Here is a 14,897-nt window from a genome sequence, read left to right as displayed (position 1 = left end):
GTCTAGAAACAATCTAAGTGGAGCCATCATGCTTTTTGTTTGCTAGAAATCAATAGGTTTGATTTGGTTGAGTCGGCCTTGATCTGTGTTTGCTTACGCTTCCAATTTAGAAAATTCTATTGTATGCCTGAACGTAAAAGAGACGCACTAGGTAGATTTGTTAAAGAGAAACCTAGTAGTTCGAAGCGTCTCAATTACCTTAATCTAGAAAGTCCGACTTTTGAAGAGTCTGTTTTTGAACGTCCTTTGACTGACGAGAGAATCCCTGTTGCTCCGATCGCGCCAGAAATGGAAACTTTGAAAGCTTTGTTGAATCCAATTAGGACTACTCGTCCTTCATGTATTAAGTTAGCTGAAACGGAGGCACCCTATGAACTGAAGCCTGGGACTTTACAGATGCTCCCAATCTTTTTAGGGAAAGAAAATGAAAACCCTTATTACCATGTTAGGGATTTTTAGGAAATTTGTAGTACTCTAAGAATTAGAGGCTTAGATGATGATGCTTTGAAACTTAGGTTATTCCCATTTCCCCTGAAAGATAAGGCCAAGTCGTGGCTGTATTTGGACTCCGAGTCAATTGAGACATATGAACAACTTATATCTGCCTTTTTCAATAAGTTCTTCCCTAGGCACAAAACATCGTCTATTAGGACACAGATATGCACATTTTCACAACAAGAGGGAGAATATTTATATAGGTATTTGGAAAGGTTAAATGATTTATTATCTCAGTGTCCTCATCATGGTTTAGAAAAGGTTAGGCTAGTTCAGATCCTTTATGAGGGTTTAGATTATTCCATAACGACCATGGTTGAGTCTCTATGCACTGGTGGATTTGAAAACCAAACTGTTGATGCGGCGATGGAATTTTTTAATGAAATCGCCGAAAAAACCCAGCAATGGGAAAATAGTAACGCACCCCAGAAAAAAATTCTTTTAAGTAGAGGAAACGTTAATAGGGTAGAAGGAGGCTATGAATCAGATGCCAAAATTGCTGCTATGGCAAAAAGGTTAGAAGCGTTAGAAGTGGGCCTGACTAGTGGTAGAGTGGAGCCTTTTTGGGAAGGCCAGAATATTGAAGAGCAGGCCAATGATCTTTATAATAACACTAGATTTGATAACCGTCAAAAGATTGACCCATATTCAGAAACCTATAATCCTGGTTGGAGAAACCATCCGAACCTTTAGTGGTCTAAGGGCCAAAGTCAAGGTCAGTTTAGTAATTATAATGCTCCCCCAGGTTTTGGTTATACTAAGAATCCTTCAGGACTAGCTCAGTTTCAGATCAGTCAGTCAGATAAGAAAATCCTAAGTATAGAGGAATCTCTCGCCTTGTTAACTCAGCAAACTGCAAAATTCCAGTTATCCGTAGAACAGAGTCTACAAGCTAGTAACAGGATATGACAAGAAAATAGTCAGGCTATTTCCAAGTTAAAAACCCAGGTTGGTCTGATAAGTGATTCTTTGAGAGAAAAAGGTAAGTTTCCTAGTCAAACACAACCCAATCCTAGAGGAGTTCATGAATTAGGGGCAAAACCATCGAATCAATTGAATGCTGTTAGAACCCTTAGGAGTGGTAGAGTTGTAGACAATAAGTTAACCATGCCTGATAGTGAACATACTGTAGTTCACCCCTCAGAATCGGTATTTTTGATATAAATAGATGTCTTGGGTCATATAGAAGAGGTGTCGAGAGTTTGGGAACCTAAGGAGAGCCAGAGAAGAAGAAATCAGAGCTTTACCAAACTCTGTTTATGCTGCTGCTGCTGCTGAAGAAGAAGAACGCGAAGAACATTGACGCTCGGTAAACAGTCGCAGAACAGTGTCGTTGTTTAACAGCTGAAGAACATTAAGCTGTTCAGGGCAGTCTTATTTAGGGTCTTAAAATCAGCGACAAAGCAACAGTTTTTCTTAACAGCTGTTTTGCAACACCAATACACTGTTTTCACTCTTTTAATCATCTTTTGAGCAACAAACACATTTTGAGATCATGATTAATATGAGGAGCTAAACCCCATTGCTGAGGCGATAGAGGAAGCTATTTTTCCAACAAAAAGTGGTATATTCTATTTTATCTTTTTATTTGCAATAATTATATGATTATTTGCCTTGAACTATTATTGAATATGATTTTTATTTGATGAGTATCTTAGTTTTAAGACTTTTGATGCTTCATACTTGGTATTTACAATTATTACTTTTGAAAATCTACTTGTTGCAATATTTTAGAATCAAATTAAACAAGAAAATTGCATAAATATAAGTATTGGTTTAATCACTTTGAACTTGGAAAATAGTGGAATCTTAGCCTCAGTGTTTCTTTTAGTATTGATATCATCTTTGATTGAGTTTGCTATAATTTTTAGTGAGTTTTCTATTTTAATATTAGAATTTAAGTCTAATTAATATCCTTCACAAGTCTGAGAATCGAACCACTTTTACCACTATCTACAAATCACATCAATTTTTGGCGCCGCCGACGCGGACTTGTTTTTAGGGTTTTAGATTTATTTTATTTTTATTTATTTTTATTATTTTTGTCCTTTTTTATGTTTTTGGGTATTTATCTTGTGTCTACAGGTTCTGGATCATAAAGAAAATTGAGCCAAGGAGTTTGGTGATTTCATAAAGACTTGGAGCTAAAGATTAAAGCAAAAAGAACAGAAAAGAAGACAATTTTATTTTAGACAATTTTAGTTTAGGGTTTGTTTATTTTATTTAAAAAAAAAACTGTATTAGGGTTTATTATTTTTGTAATTTTTCTTTATTTTTTTGGACTTTTGGACTTTGGGACATTATTTTTTTTACCCCCTACGGAAGGGTACTTTAAATATAAACTGTTTGCAGAGAAGGAGGACAATTACGATATTGTCTCTGCACCTTGGGTTCGTACACTAGACATCGGAGTCAGTGGCCCGAGTCGACTACAACCGATTCATCCCCCGTCTGGAACGGGAGGTAAGATTCTAAACACTCGCGAATCCCCTGTCAGCGAGTTACTGGACTCCTTCGTATGCATATATGTTGAGGACTGAATACGGACATTTATTTTTAGTAAAGGGCAAGGCCTGGCCATACAAGATAAGGGTTCGGATTTCATCACCGTTCTCTTCTTGCCCGCTTTAGGAACACGTAACCTACGCGAACCTAAGCCTAAAATTTTGACTAGAACGAGACCGATAGGGTAACGAGCTTAACAGGAAAGTCATTCGAAAAATATTGGTTACTCTTTTAAGCATACTTCGAAGTTCTTGACGGTTTCTGTAAGTTGAATGCGTGACTGCGCCGCCTTGTAATACCGGTGAGGCCTTGGGTATCAAAGCTCCACCGAGCTTCCCTCGCCTCTATTCAACTTACGTTAACTCGGATTGATTCCAGAGGGGTTTGCTTAAATTGTAACGAATTCCCGTTCGAAGGATTAGAAGCTGGTCTAGAAACAATCTAAGTGGAGCCATCATGCTTTTTGTTTGCTAGAAATCAATAGGTTTGATTTGGTTGAGTCGGCCTTGATCTGTGTTTGCTTACCCTTCCAATTTAGAAAATTCTATTGTATGCCTGAACGTAAAAGAGACGCACTAGGTAGATTTGTTAAAGAGAAACCTAGTAGTTCGAAGCGTCTCGATTACCTTAATCTAGAAAGTCCGGCTTTTGAAGAGTCTGTTTTTGAACGTTCTTTGACTGAGGAGAGAATCCTTTGCTCCGATAGCGCCAGAAATGGCAACTTTGAAAGCTTTGTTGAATCCAACTAGGACTACCCGTCCTTCGTGTATTAAGTTAGCTGAAGGAGGCACCCTATGAACTGAAACCTGGGACCTTACAGATGCTCCCAATCTTTTTAGGGAAAGAAAATGAAAACCCTTATTACCATGTTAGGGATTTTGAGGAAATTTGTAGTACTCTAAGAATTAGAGGCTTAGATGATGATGCTTTGAAACTTAGGTTATTCCCATTTTCCCTGAAAGATAAGGCCAAGTCGTGGCTGTATAGTTTGGACTCCGAGTCAATTGAGACATATGAACAACTTACATCTGCCTTTTTCAATAAGTTTTTCCCTAGGCACAAAACATCGTCTATTAGGACGCAAATATGCACATTTTCACAACAAGAGGGAGAATCTTTATATAGGTATTTGGAAAGGTTCAATGATTTATTATCCCAGTGTCCTCATCATGGTTTAGAAAAGGTTAGGCTAGTTCAGATCCTTTATGAGGGTTTAGATTATTCCACAACGACCATGGTTGAGTCTCTATGCACTGGTGGATTTGAAAACCAAACTGTTGATGCGGCGATGGAATTTTTTAATGAAATCGCCGAAAAAACCCAGCAATGGGAAAATAGTAGGGCACCCCAGAAAACAATTCTTTTAAGTAGAGGAAACGTTAATAGGGTAGAAGGAGGCTATGAATCAGATGCCAAAATTGCTGCTATAGCAAAAAGGTTAGAAGCCTTAGAAGTGGGCCAGACTAGTGGTAGAGTGGAGCCTTTTTGGGAAGGCCAGAATATTGAAGAGCAGGCCAATGCTCTTTATAATAACACTAGATTTGATAACCGTCAAAAGATTGACCCATATTCAGAAACCTATAATCCTGGTTGGAGAAACCATCCGAACCTTTCGTGGTCTAAGGGCCAAAGTCAAGGTCAGTTTAGTAATTCTAATGCTCCCCCAGGTTTTGGCTATACTAAGAATCCTTCAGGACTAGCTCAGTTTCAGAATCAGTCAGATAAGAAAATCCTAAGTTTAGAGGAATCTCTCGCCTTGTTAACTCAGCAAACTGCAAAATTCCAGTTATCCGTAGAACAGAGTCTACAAGCTAGTAACAGGATAGGACAAGAAAATAGTCAGGCTATTTCCGAGTTAAAAACCCAGGTTGGTCTGATAAGTGATTCTTTGAGAGAAAAAGGTAAGTTTCCTAGTCAAACACAACCCAACCCTAGAGGAGTTCATGAATTAGGTGCAAAACCATCGAATCAATTGAATGCTGTTAGAACCCTTAGAAGTGGTAGAGTTGTAGACAATAAGGTAACCATGCCCGATAGTGAACATACTGTAGTTCACCCCTCAGGATCTCACCTCTCAGGACCAGTAGCTGAAGAGACTGATAAAGTTTCTGATGATGTGAATTCGGTTCCTGAAAGGTCTGATTTTAGGCCTAGAGCCCCATTTCCTCAGCTATTAGTACCAACAAAGAAGGAATCGAACTTTAATGACATAGTGGAGGTTTTTAAGCAAGTTACCATAAACCTTCCCTTATTAGATGCAATTAGGCAAATTCCTGCTTATGCCAAGTTCCTTAAGGATATGTGTACGCGAAAGCGAAAACTTAGCGTCCATAAGAAAGCCTTTTTAGCTAGTCACGTAAGTTCAATCATTCAGAACACCACAACTCCAAAGTACAAAGACCCAGGTTCTCCTACCATTGCTTGCACAATAGGTAACTTCCGGGTAGAAAAACTTTACTTTACTTACTTAGGAGCCAGTGTGAACTTACTGCCATTCCATGTATACTTACAGCTAGGACTTGGTGAAATGAAACCTACTCAGATGACACTGCAGTTAGCTGATAGGTCTGTTAAAATCCCTCGAGGTGTTATCGAGGATGTTCTTATTGAGGTCGACAAGTTTATTTATCCAGTGGATTTCGTGGTCCTAGATACCCAACCTGTCCCTGACCCAGAGACCAGATACCTGTGATTTTAGGTCGCCCATTTTTAGCTACGTCTAATGCGATCATTAACTGTCGAAATGGTGTGATGAGTTTATCTTTTGGTAATATGACTATGGAGATGAACATTTTTAATGTCAGTAAGCAACCTCATGAGCTAGATGACACATGTGTTGAGGAGGTGAACATGATAGAAGCCTTAGTTCAGGAGTCATTACCAAACATCTTGTCTGAAGACCCATTAGAAAGTTGTCTATCCCATTTTGGTTTAGATTTTGACGACGATAGCACTATTGAACAGGTGAATGCTCTATTAGATTCTACCCCTGTGTTAGACACTGATAGATGGAAAGCTAGGTTCGAACCGTTACCAGTTTCTGAGACTACCCTAATTCCTTCTTTAGAAGAGCCCCCAAAGTTGGACCTTAAACCACTACCCGATACTCTAAAGTATGTGTTTTTAGGCCCATCTGAGACTTTACCTGTGATTGTAGCTTCCAATTTGGATAGTGATCAGGAAAGTAGGCTAGTAAATGTACTTCAAGACAATAAGGAAGCTTTAGGGTGGACTATAGCAGACATTAAGGGTATAAGTCCTACTGTGTGTATGCATCAGATTCATTTAGAGGAAGACTCCAAACCTTCTAGGGAGATGCAACGTCGACTGAACCCTAACATGAAAGAGGTAGTTCGAAAAGAGGTGCTTAAGTTGTTAGATGCGGGTATTATTTACCCAATTTCAGACAGTAAGTGGGTCAGCCCTGTTCAGGTTGTCCCCAAGAAATCAGGTATCACTGTAGTCCAGAATGATAATAATGAATTAATCCCAACCCGAGTGACCACGGGATGGCGTGTGTGTATTGACTATAGGAAATTGAACAAGGTCACAAGGAAGGATCACTTTCCCCTTCCTTTTATCGACCAAATGCTAGAGCGATTAGCTGGACATAGTCACTATTGCTTCTTAGATGGCTACTCCGGTTATAATCAGATCGTTATTGCCCCAGAAGACCAAGAGAAAACCACTTTTACCTGTCCCTTTGGTACCTTTGCGTATAGACGCATGCCTTTCGGGCTATGTAATGCCCCTGCAACTTTTCAGCGTTGTATGATGAGCATATTTTCTGATATGGTAGAACGGTTCTTAGAGGTCTTTATGGATGATTTTTCAGTGTTTGGTTCATCTTTCGATGAGTGCTTGCATCATTTGACATTAGTGTTGACTAGGTGTAAGGAAAAAAATTTAGTGCTTAATTGGGAAAAATGCCATTTCATGGTTAAATCAGGAATTGTATTAGGGCACATCGTCTCTTCAAAGGGTATAGAGGTAGACAAAGCCAAAGTTGACCTTATTAAGACTTTACAGGTCCCAAAAACCGTAAAAGATATTAGGTCATTCCTAGGGCATGCAGGTTTTTACCGTCGATTCATTAAGGATTTTAGCTTGATTTCTAGACCTCTTTGCAATTTGCTTGCAAAATGTTAAGTTTGTCTTTGATGATGCTTGTTTAGAGGCTTTTGAGAAGCTTAAAACTTTACTCACTACTGCCCCGATAGTCCAGGCACCTAACTGGAACCTACCCTTTGAGATTATGTGTGATTCTTCAGATTATGCTATAGGCGTCGTTTTAGGACAACGAGAAAACAAATTACTTCATGTGATTTATTATGCTAGCAAAACTCTGAATGATGCCCAAATGAACTACACAACTACCGAGAAGGAACTTTTAGCCATCGTGTTTGCCTTGGATAAGTTTAGGTCCTACCTATTAGGTTCTAAGATCATAATCTATACAGATCATGCTGCTTTGAAATACCTTTTATCTAAGAAGGATACCAAACCTAGATTGATTAGATGGATCCTATTGTTACAGGAATTTTCCCCAGACATTAGAGACAAAAAGGGTGAGAAAATGTAGTAGCAGACCACTTGTCTAGGCTAGTTGTTAGTTCCCCTAGTGATTCCCTTCCTATAAGGGAGCTTTCCTGATGAACAATTGTTCTCTGTTTCCCAATCACCTTGGTATGCAAATATAGTGAATTATCTTGTTACTGGTCGAACCCCTCAACATTGGGGTAAGCAAGATCGTTCTAGGTTTTAGCCGAGGTTAAGCATTTCTTTTGGGACGATCCTTATCTGTTTAAGTATTGTCCGGACCAGATTATTAGGAGATGTGTATCTGAGAGTGACCAGTCTAGTATTATCTCCTTTTGTCATGAACATGCATGTGGGGGTCATTTTAGTGCTAAGAAGACTGCTGCTAAGATTTTGCAGTGTGGATTTTACTGGCCTTCGTTGTTTAAAGATTCCCATAGTCATTGTGTTTCTTGTGAGCGTTGCCAGAAGTTAGGAACCATTTCCCGTAGAAATATGATGCCTTTGAACCCTATTTTAGTGATTGAGGTCTTTGATGTGTGGGGCATTTTAGTTGAGGTGTGATGTGGGGCATTGATTTTATGGGTCCATTTTGGCGGAGGGTCCTTTGAACCCTCCGCCAAAATGAACCTATCCTAATGGACTGAGATACTAGTCTGGAATATCAACACACTGGCATATACAAGGGAACCGTGTGATTGATAATCCTAACTCTAGGTCAACATACATGGCATATACAAGGGTTCCAAGTGGTCGACTTTAGTGAATTTATTCCAGTTGGTCTGATGGCTTGGTCTCAATTTTTTTTTTTTTTGGTATCTCAATCACTTTAATTCACCCTAGCATTGGTAACAACTTGAATCGTGAGCCCCACCTAATCATTTAGAGAAACATAGTTTAAAAACAAAAAAAAAATAAAAACAGAAGTGAAAAGGACTCAATGAGATATGGTGAAACTATCATGTTATTTCTAACACCTAAGCTCTGTGCTTTTATGAATAGACTCTTTAGATGTTGCCAGCTAGTCAGATTGGTTCCTCAACTCCTATAACCAAAATGCTTCCATCCACTTAGATTGGTTAGTGCCATCCTTAATAGGGATAAATTTCTAGGCTCTGGAGTTTATTTATTGCAACGAAAAGGTAACAAAAAGTTCTACCCCACCTCCAAACTTAAATCTAACATTGTCCTCAATGTTTCTAATCAAAGAACAGTACCAAAAATATAAGTAACATGATAAAATAGTAAATAGAGAAGGTGGAAATATAGTACCTGGGTGAAGTGTAACCAAAAACCTACAAAAATATTATACAACATACAAAATCGCCTCGATGGTCAATCAAGGTAAACAGGGTCCTCCAGAGGGACCTCCTCAACATCACCTGTAGGAAAAGGCTATAAAAAGGGCTTCAATCGCTGACCGTTAACCTTCGAAGAACTACTGCCATCTGGTGTCTCAATCTCAACAGCGCCATGAGGAAAAACAGTACGGAACATAAAAGGATCGGTCCACCGAGAGGCAACTTCCCGGGGAATAGATGCAAACGAGTGTCATACAGAAGAACTTTTTGACCTGGAGAAAATGACTTTCGTAAAATAGCCTATCATGCCAGTTTCATTTTGTTCTTATACTCCTTAGAACTATCGTATGCATCTACGAATCTCGTCCAACTCATTGAGCTGGAGCTTTCTTTGAGCTTGCCTTGTCAAGTGAAAGTTTAAGTTCTTAATAGCCCAATAGGCTCGATGCTCTAACCCCAACAGGCAGGTGACCATGCCTTTCCATACACACGCTAAGGTACATTCCAATAGGTGTCTTAAACGCAGTACGGGTAAGCCCATAAGGCATCAGTGAGCCTCGACGACCAGTCTTTCCTATTTGGATTAACTGTTTCTCTTAGAATCGTTTAATTTCCCTATTGGAAACCTCTACCTGACCACCGGGTGATATGGGGTTGCTACTTTATGGGTAATACGTATTGTTTCGTTAAAGAGAAAAACGGTCTATTACAAGTGTGAACCTCCATCACTAATTAGATCGCGGCGTACCAAAACATGTAGTTATTCTCTTTCAAAAACTGACTATGACCTGTGGTCCTTCGTTTACACGGACAGCCTCAACCCCCTTAGACCATAGTCTACAGTGACAAGTTGTAGATAACCAAACGAAATAGGAATGGGCCCATAAAATCAATTCCCCACACATCAAAGACCTCAATCACTAAAATAGGGTTCAAAGGCATCATATTTCTACGGGAAATGGTTCCTAACTTCTGGCAACGCTCACAAGAAACACAATGACTATGGGAATCTTTAAACAACGAAGGCCAGTAAAATCCACACTGCAAAATCTTAGCAGCAGTCTTCTTAGCACTAAAATGACCCCCACATGCATGTTCATGACAAAAGGAGATAATACTAGACTAGTCACTCTCAGATACACATCTCCTAATAATCTGGTCCGGACAATACTTAAACAGATAAGGATCATCCCAAAAGAAATACTTAACCTCGGCTAAAAACCTAGAACGATCTTGCTTACCCCAATGTTGAGGGGTTCGACCAGTAACAAGATAATTCACTATATTTGCATACCAAGGTGATTGGGAAACATAGAACAATTGTTCATCAGGAAAGCTATCCCTTATAGGAAGGGAATCACTAGTGGAACTAACAACTAGCCTAGATAAGTGATCTGCTACTACATTTTCTGCACCCTTTTTGTCTCTAATGTCTGGGAAAAATTCCTGTAACAATAAGATCCATCTAATCAATCTAGGTTTGGTATCCTTCTTAGATAAAAGGTATTTCAAAGCAGCATGATCAGTATAGATTATGATCTTAGAACCTAATAAATAGGACCTAAACTTATCCAAGGCAAACACGATGGCTAAAAGTTCCTTCTCGGTAGTTGTGTAGTTCATTTGAGCATCATTCAGAGTTTTGCTAGCATAATAAATCACATGAAGTAATTTGTTTTCTCGTTGTCCTAAAACGACGCCTATAGCATAATCTGAAGAATCACACATAATCTCAAAGGGTAGGTTCCAGTTAGGTGCCTGGACTATCGGGGCAGTAGTGAGTAAAGTTTTAAGCTTCTCAAAAGCCTCTAAACAAGCATCATCAAAGACAAACTTAACATCTTTTGCAAGCAAATTGCAAAGAGGTCTAGAAATCAAGCTAAAATCCTTAATGAATCGACGGAAAAAACATGCATTCCCTAGGAATGACCTAATATCTTTTACGGTTTTTGGGACCTGTAATGTCATAATAAGGTCAACTTTGGCTTTGTCTACCTCTATACCCTTTGAAGAAACGATGTGCCCTAACACAATTCCTGATTTAACCATGAAATGGCATTTTTCCCAATTAAGCATTAAATTTTTTTCCTTACACCTAGTCAACACTAATGTCAAATGATGCAAGAGCTCATCGAAAGATGAACCAAACATTGAAAAATCATCCATAAAGACCTCTAAAAACCGTTCTACCATGTCAGAAAATATGCTCATCATGCAACGCTGAAAAGTCGCAGGGGCATTACAAATCCCGAAAGGCATGCGTCTATACGCAAAGGTACCAAAGGGATAGGTAAAAGTGGTTTTCTCTTGGTCTTTTGGGGCAATAACGATCTGATTATAACCGGAGTAGCCATCTAAGAAGCAATAGTGACTATGTCCAGCTAATCGCTCTAGCATTTGGTCGATAAAAGGAAGGGGAAAGTGATCCTTCCTTGTGACCTTGTTAAATTTCCTATAGTCAATACACACACGCCATCCCCTGGTCACTCGGGTTGGGATTAATTCATTATTATCATTTTGGACTACAGTGATACCTGATTTCTTGGGGACAACCTGAACAGGGATGACCCACTTACTGTCTGAAATTGGGTAAATAATACCCGCATCTAACAACTTAAGCACCTCTTTTCGAACTACCTCTTTCATGTTAGGGTTCAGTCGACGTTGCATCTCCCTAGAAGGTTTGGAGTCTTCCTCTAAATGAATCTGATGCATACACACAGTAGGACTTATACCCTTAATGTCTTCTATAGTCCACCCTAAAGCTTCCTTATTGTCTTGAAGTACATTTACTAGCCTACTTTCCTGATCACTATCCAAATTGGAAGCTACAATCACAGGCAAAGTCTCAGATGGGCCTAAAAACACATACTTTAGAGTATCGGGTAGCGGTTTAAGGTCCAACTTTGGGGGCTCTTCTAAAGAAAGAATTAGGGTAGTCTCAGAAACTGGTAACGGTTCGAACCTAGCTTTCCATCTATCAGTGTCTAACACAGGGGTAGAATCTAATAGAGCATTCACCTGTTCAATAGTGCTATCGTCGTCAAAATCTAAACCAAAATGGGATAGACAATTTTCTAATGGGTCTTCAGACAAAATGTTTGGTAATGACTCATGAACTAAGGCTTCTATCATGTTCACCTCTTCAACACATGTGTCATTTATCTCATGAGGTTGCTTACTGACATTAAAAATGTTCATCTCCATAGTCATATTGCCAAAAGATAAACTTATCACACCATTTCGACAGTTAATGATCGCATTAGACGTAGCTAAAAATGGGCGACCTAAAATCACAGGTATCTGGTTCTCTGGGTCACGGTCAGGTTAGGTATCTAGGACCACGAAATCCACTGGATAAATAAACTTGTCGACTTCAATAAGAACATCCTCGATAACACCTCGAGGGATTTTAACAGACCTATCAGCTAACTGCAGTGTCATCTGAGTAGGTTTCATTTCACCAAGTCCTAGATGTAAGTATACATGGAATGGCAGTAAGTTCACACTGGCTCCTAAGTAAAGTAAAGTAAAGTTTTTTCTACCCGGAAGTTACCTATTGTGCAAGCAATGGTAGGAGAACCTGGGTATTTGTACTTTGGAGTTGTGGTGTTCTGAATGATTGAACTTACGTGACTAGCTAAAAAGGATTTCTTATGAACGCTAAGTTTTCGCTTTCACGTACACATATCCTTAAGAAACTTGGCATAAGCAGGAATTTGCCTAATTGCATCTAATAAAGGAAGGTTTATGGTAACTTGCTTAAAAACCTCCACTATGTCATTAAAGTTCGATTCCTTCTTTGTTGGTACTAATAGCTGAGGAAATGGGGCTCTAGGCATAAAATCAGGGCTTTCAGGAACCGAATTCACATCATCAGAAACTTTATCAATCCCTTCAGCTACTGGTCCTGAGAGGTGAGATTCTGAGGGGTGAACTACAGTATGTTCACTATCAGGCATGGTTAACTTATTGTCTACAACTCTACCACTCCTAAGGGTTCTAACAGCATTCAATTGATTCGATGGTTTTGCCCCTAATTCATGAACTCCTCTAGGATTGGGTTGTGTTTGACTAGGAAACTTACCTTTTTCTCTCAAAGAATCACTTATCAGACCAACCTGGGTTTTTAACTTGGAAATAGCCTGACTATTTTCTTGTCATATCCTGTTACTAGCTTGTAGACTCTGTTCTACGGATAACTGGAATTTTGCAGTTTGCTGAGTTAACAAGGCGAGAGATTCCTCTATACTTAGGATTTTCTTATCTGACTGATTCTGAAACTGAGCTAGTCCTGAAGGATTCTTAGTATAACCAAAACCTGGGGGAGCATTATAATTACTAAACTGACCTTGACTTTGGCCCTTAGACCACTAAAGGTTCGGATGGTTTCTCCAACCAGGATTATAGGTTTCTGAATATGGGTCAATCTTTTGACGGTTATCAAATCTAGTATTATTATAAAGATCATTGGCCTGCTCTTCAATATTCTGGCCTTCCCAAAAAGGCTCCACTCTACCACTAGTCAGGCCCACTTCTAAGGCTTCTAACCTTTTTGCCATAGCAGCAATTTTGGCATCTGATTCATAGCCTCCTTCTACCCTATTAACGTTTCCTCTACTTAAAAGAATTTTTTTCTGGGGTGCGTTACTATTTTCCCATTGCTGGGTTTTTTCGGCGATTTCATTAAAAAATTCCATCGCCGCATCAACAGTTTGGTTTTCAAATCCACCAGTGCATAGAGACTCAACCATGGTCGTTATGGAATAATCTAAACCCTCATAAAGGATCTGAACTAGCCTAACCTTTTCTAAACCATGATGAGGACACTGAGATAATAAATCATTTAACCTTTCCAAATACCTATATAAATATTCTCCCTCTTGTTGTGAAAATGTGCATATCTGTGTCCTAATAGACGATGTTTTGTGCCTAGGGAAGAACTTATTGAAAAAGGCAGATGTAAGTTGTTCATATGTCTCAATTGACTCGGAGTCCAAACTATACAGCCACGACTTGGCCTTATCTTTAAGGGAAAATGGGAATAACCTAAGTTTCAAAGCATCATCATCTAAGCCTCTAATTCTTAGAAAACTACAAATTTACTCAAAATCCCTAACATGGTAATAAGGGTTTTCATTTTCTTTCCCTAAAAAGATTGGGAGCATCTGTAAGGTCCAGGGTTTCAGTTCACAGGGTGTCTTCATTTCAGCTAACTTAATACACGAAGGACGGGTAGTCCTAGTTGGATTCAAGAAAGCTTTCAAAGTTGCCATTTCTGGCGCTATCGGAGCAATAGAGATTCTCTCCTCGGTCAAAGAACGTTCAAAAACAGACTCTTCAAAAGCCGAACTTTCTAGACTAAGGTAATCGAGACGCTTCGAACTACTAGGTTTCTCTTTAACAAATCTACCTAGTGCGTCTCTTTTACGTTCAAGCATATAATAGAATTTTCTAAATTGGAAGGGTAAGCAAACACAGATCAAGGACGACTCAACCAAATCAAACCTATTGATTTCTAGCAAACAAAAAGCATGATGGCTCCACTTAGATTGTTTCTAGACCAGCTTCTAATCCTTCGAACGGGAACTCGTTACAATTTAAGCAAACCCCTCTGGAATCAATCTGAGTTAACGTAAGTTGAATAGAGGCGAGGGAAGCTCGGTGGAGCTTTGATACCCAAGGCCTCACCGGTATTACAAGGCGGCGCAGTCACGCATTCAACTTACAGAAACCGTCAAGAACTTCGAAGTATGCTTAAAAGAGTAACCAATATTTTTAGAATGACTTTCCTGTTAAGCTCGTTACCCTATCGGTCTCTTTCTAGTCAAAATTTTAGGCTTAGGTTCGCGTAGGTTACGTGTTCCTAAAGCGGGAAAGAAGAGAACAATGATGAAATCCGAACCCTTATCTTGTATGGCCAGGCCTTGCCCTTTACTATAAAAATAAATGTCCGTATTCAGTCCTCAACATATATGCATACGAAGGAGTCCAGTAACTCGCTGACAGGGGATTCGCGAGTGTTTAGAATCTTACCTCCCGTTCCAGAAGGGGGAT

General features: G+C 39.3%; 3 pseudogenes; 1 reads left to right on the top strand and 2 right to left on the bottom strand.

The window, feature by feature from the left end:
- Window positions 1-649: 649 nt before the first annotated feature.
- Window positions 650-749, bottom strand: LOC113346531 (annotated as a pseudogene).
- A 3,327-nt stretch (window positions 750-4,076) lies between these two features.
- On the bottom strand, window positions 4,077-4,176 carry LOC113346544 (annotated as a pseudogene).
- A 9,476-nt stretch (window positions 4,177-13,652) lies between these two features.
- LOC113346530 lies at window positions 13,653-13,752 on the top strand (annotated as a pseudogene).
- The last annotated feature ends 1,145 nt before the right edge of the window (window positions 13,753-14,897 follow it).

The sequence above is a fragment of the Papaver somniferum genome, unplaced genomic scaffold, assembly GCF_003573695.1.
Source record: "Papaver somniferum cultivar HN1 unplaced genomic scaffold, ASM357369v1 unplaced-scaffold_99, whole genome shotgun sequence".
NCBI lineage: Eukaryota > Viridiplantae > Streptophyta > Magnoliopsida > Ranunculales > Papaveraceae > Papaver > Papaver somniferum.
Note: the sequence above shows the minus strand (reverse complement) of the source record. Positions and strands in the feature narration are given on the sequence as shown.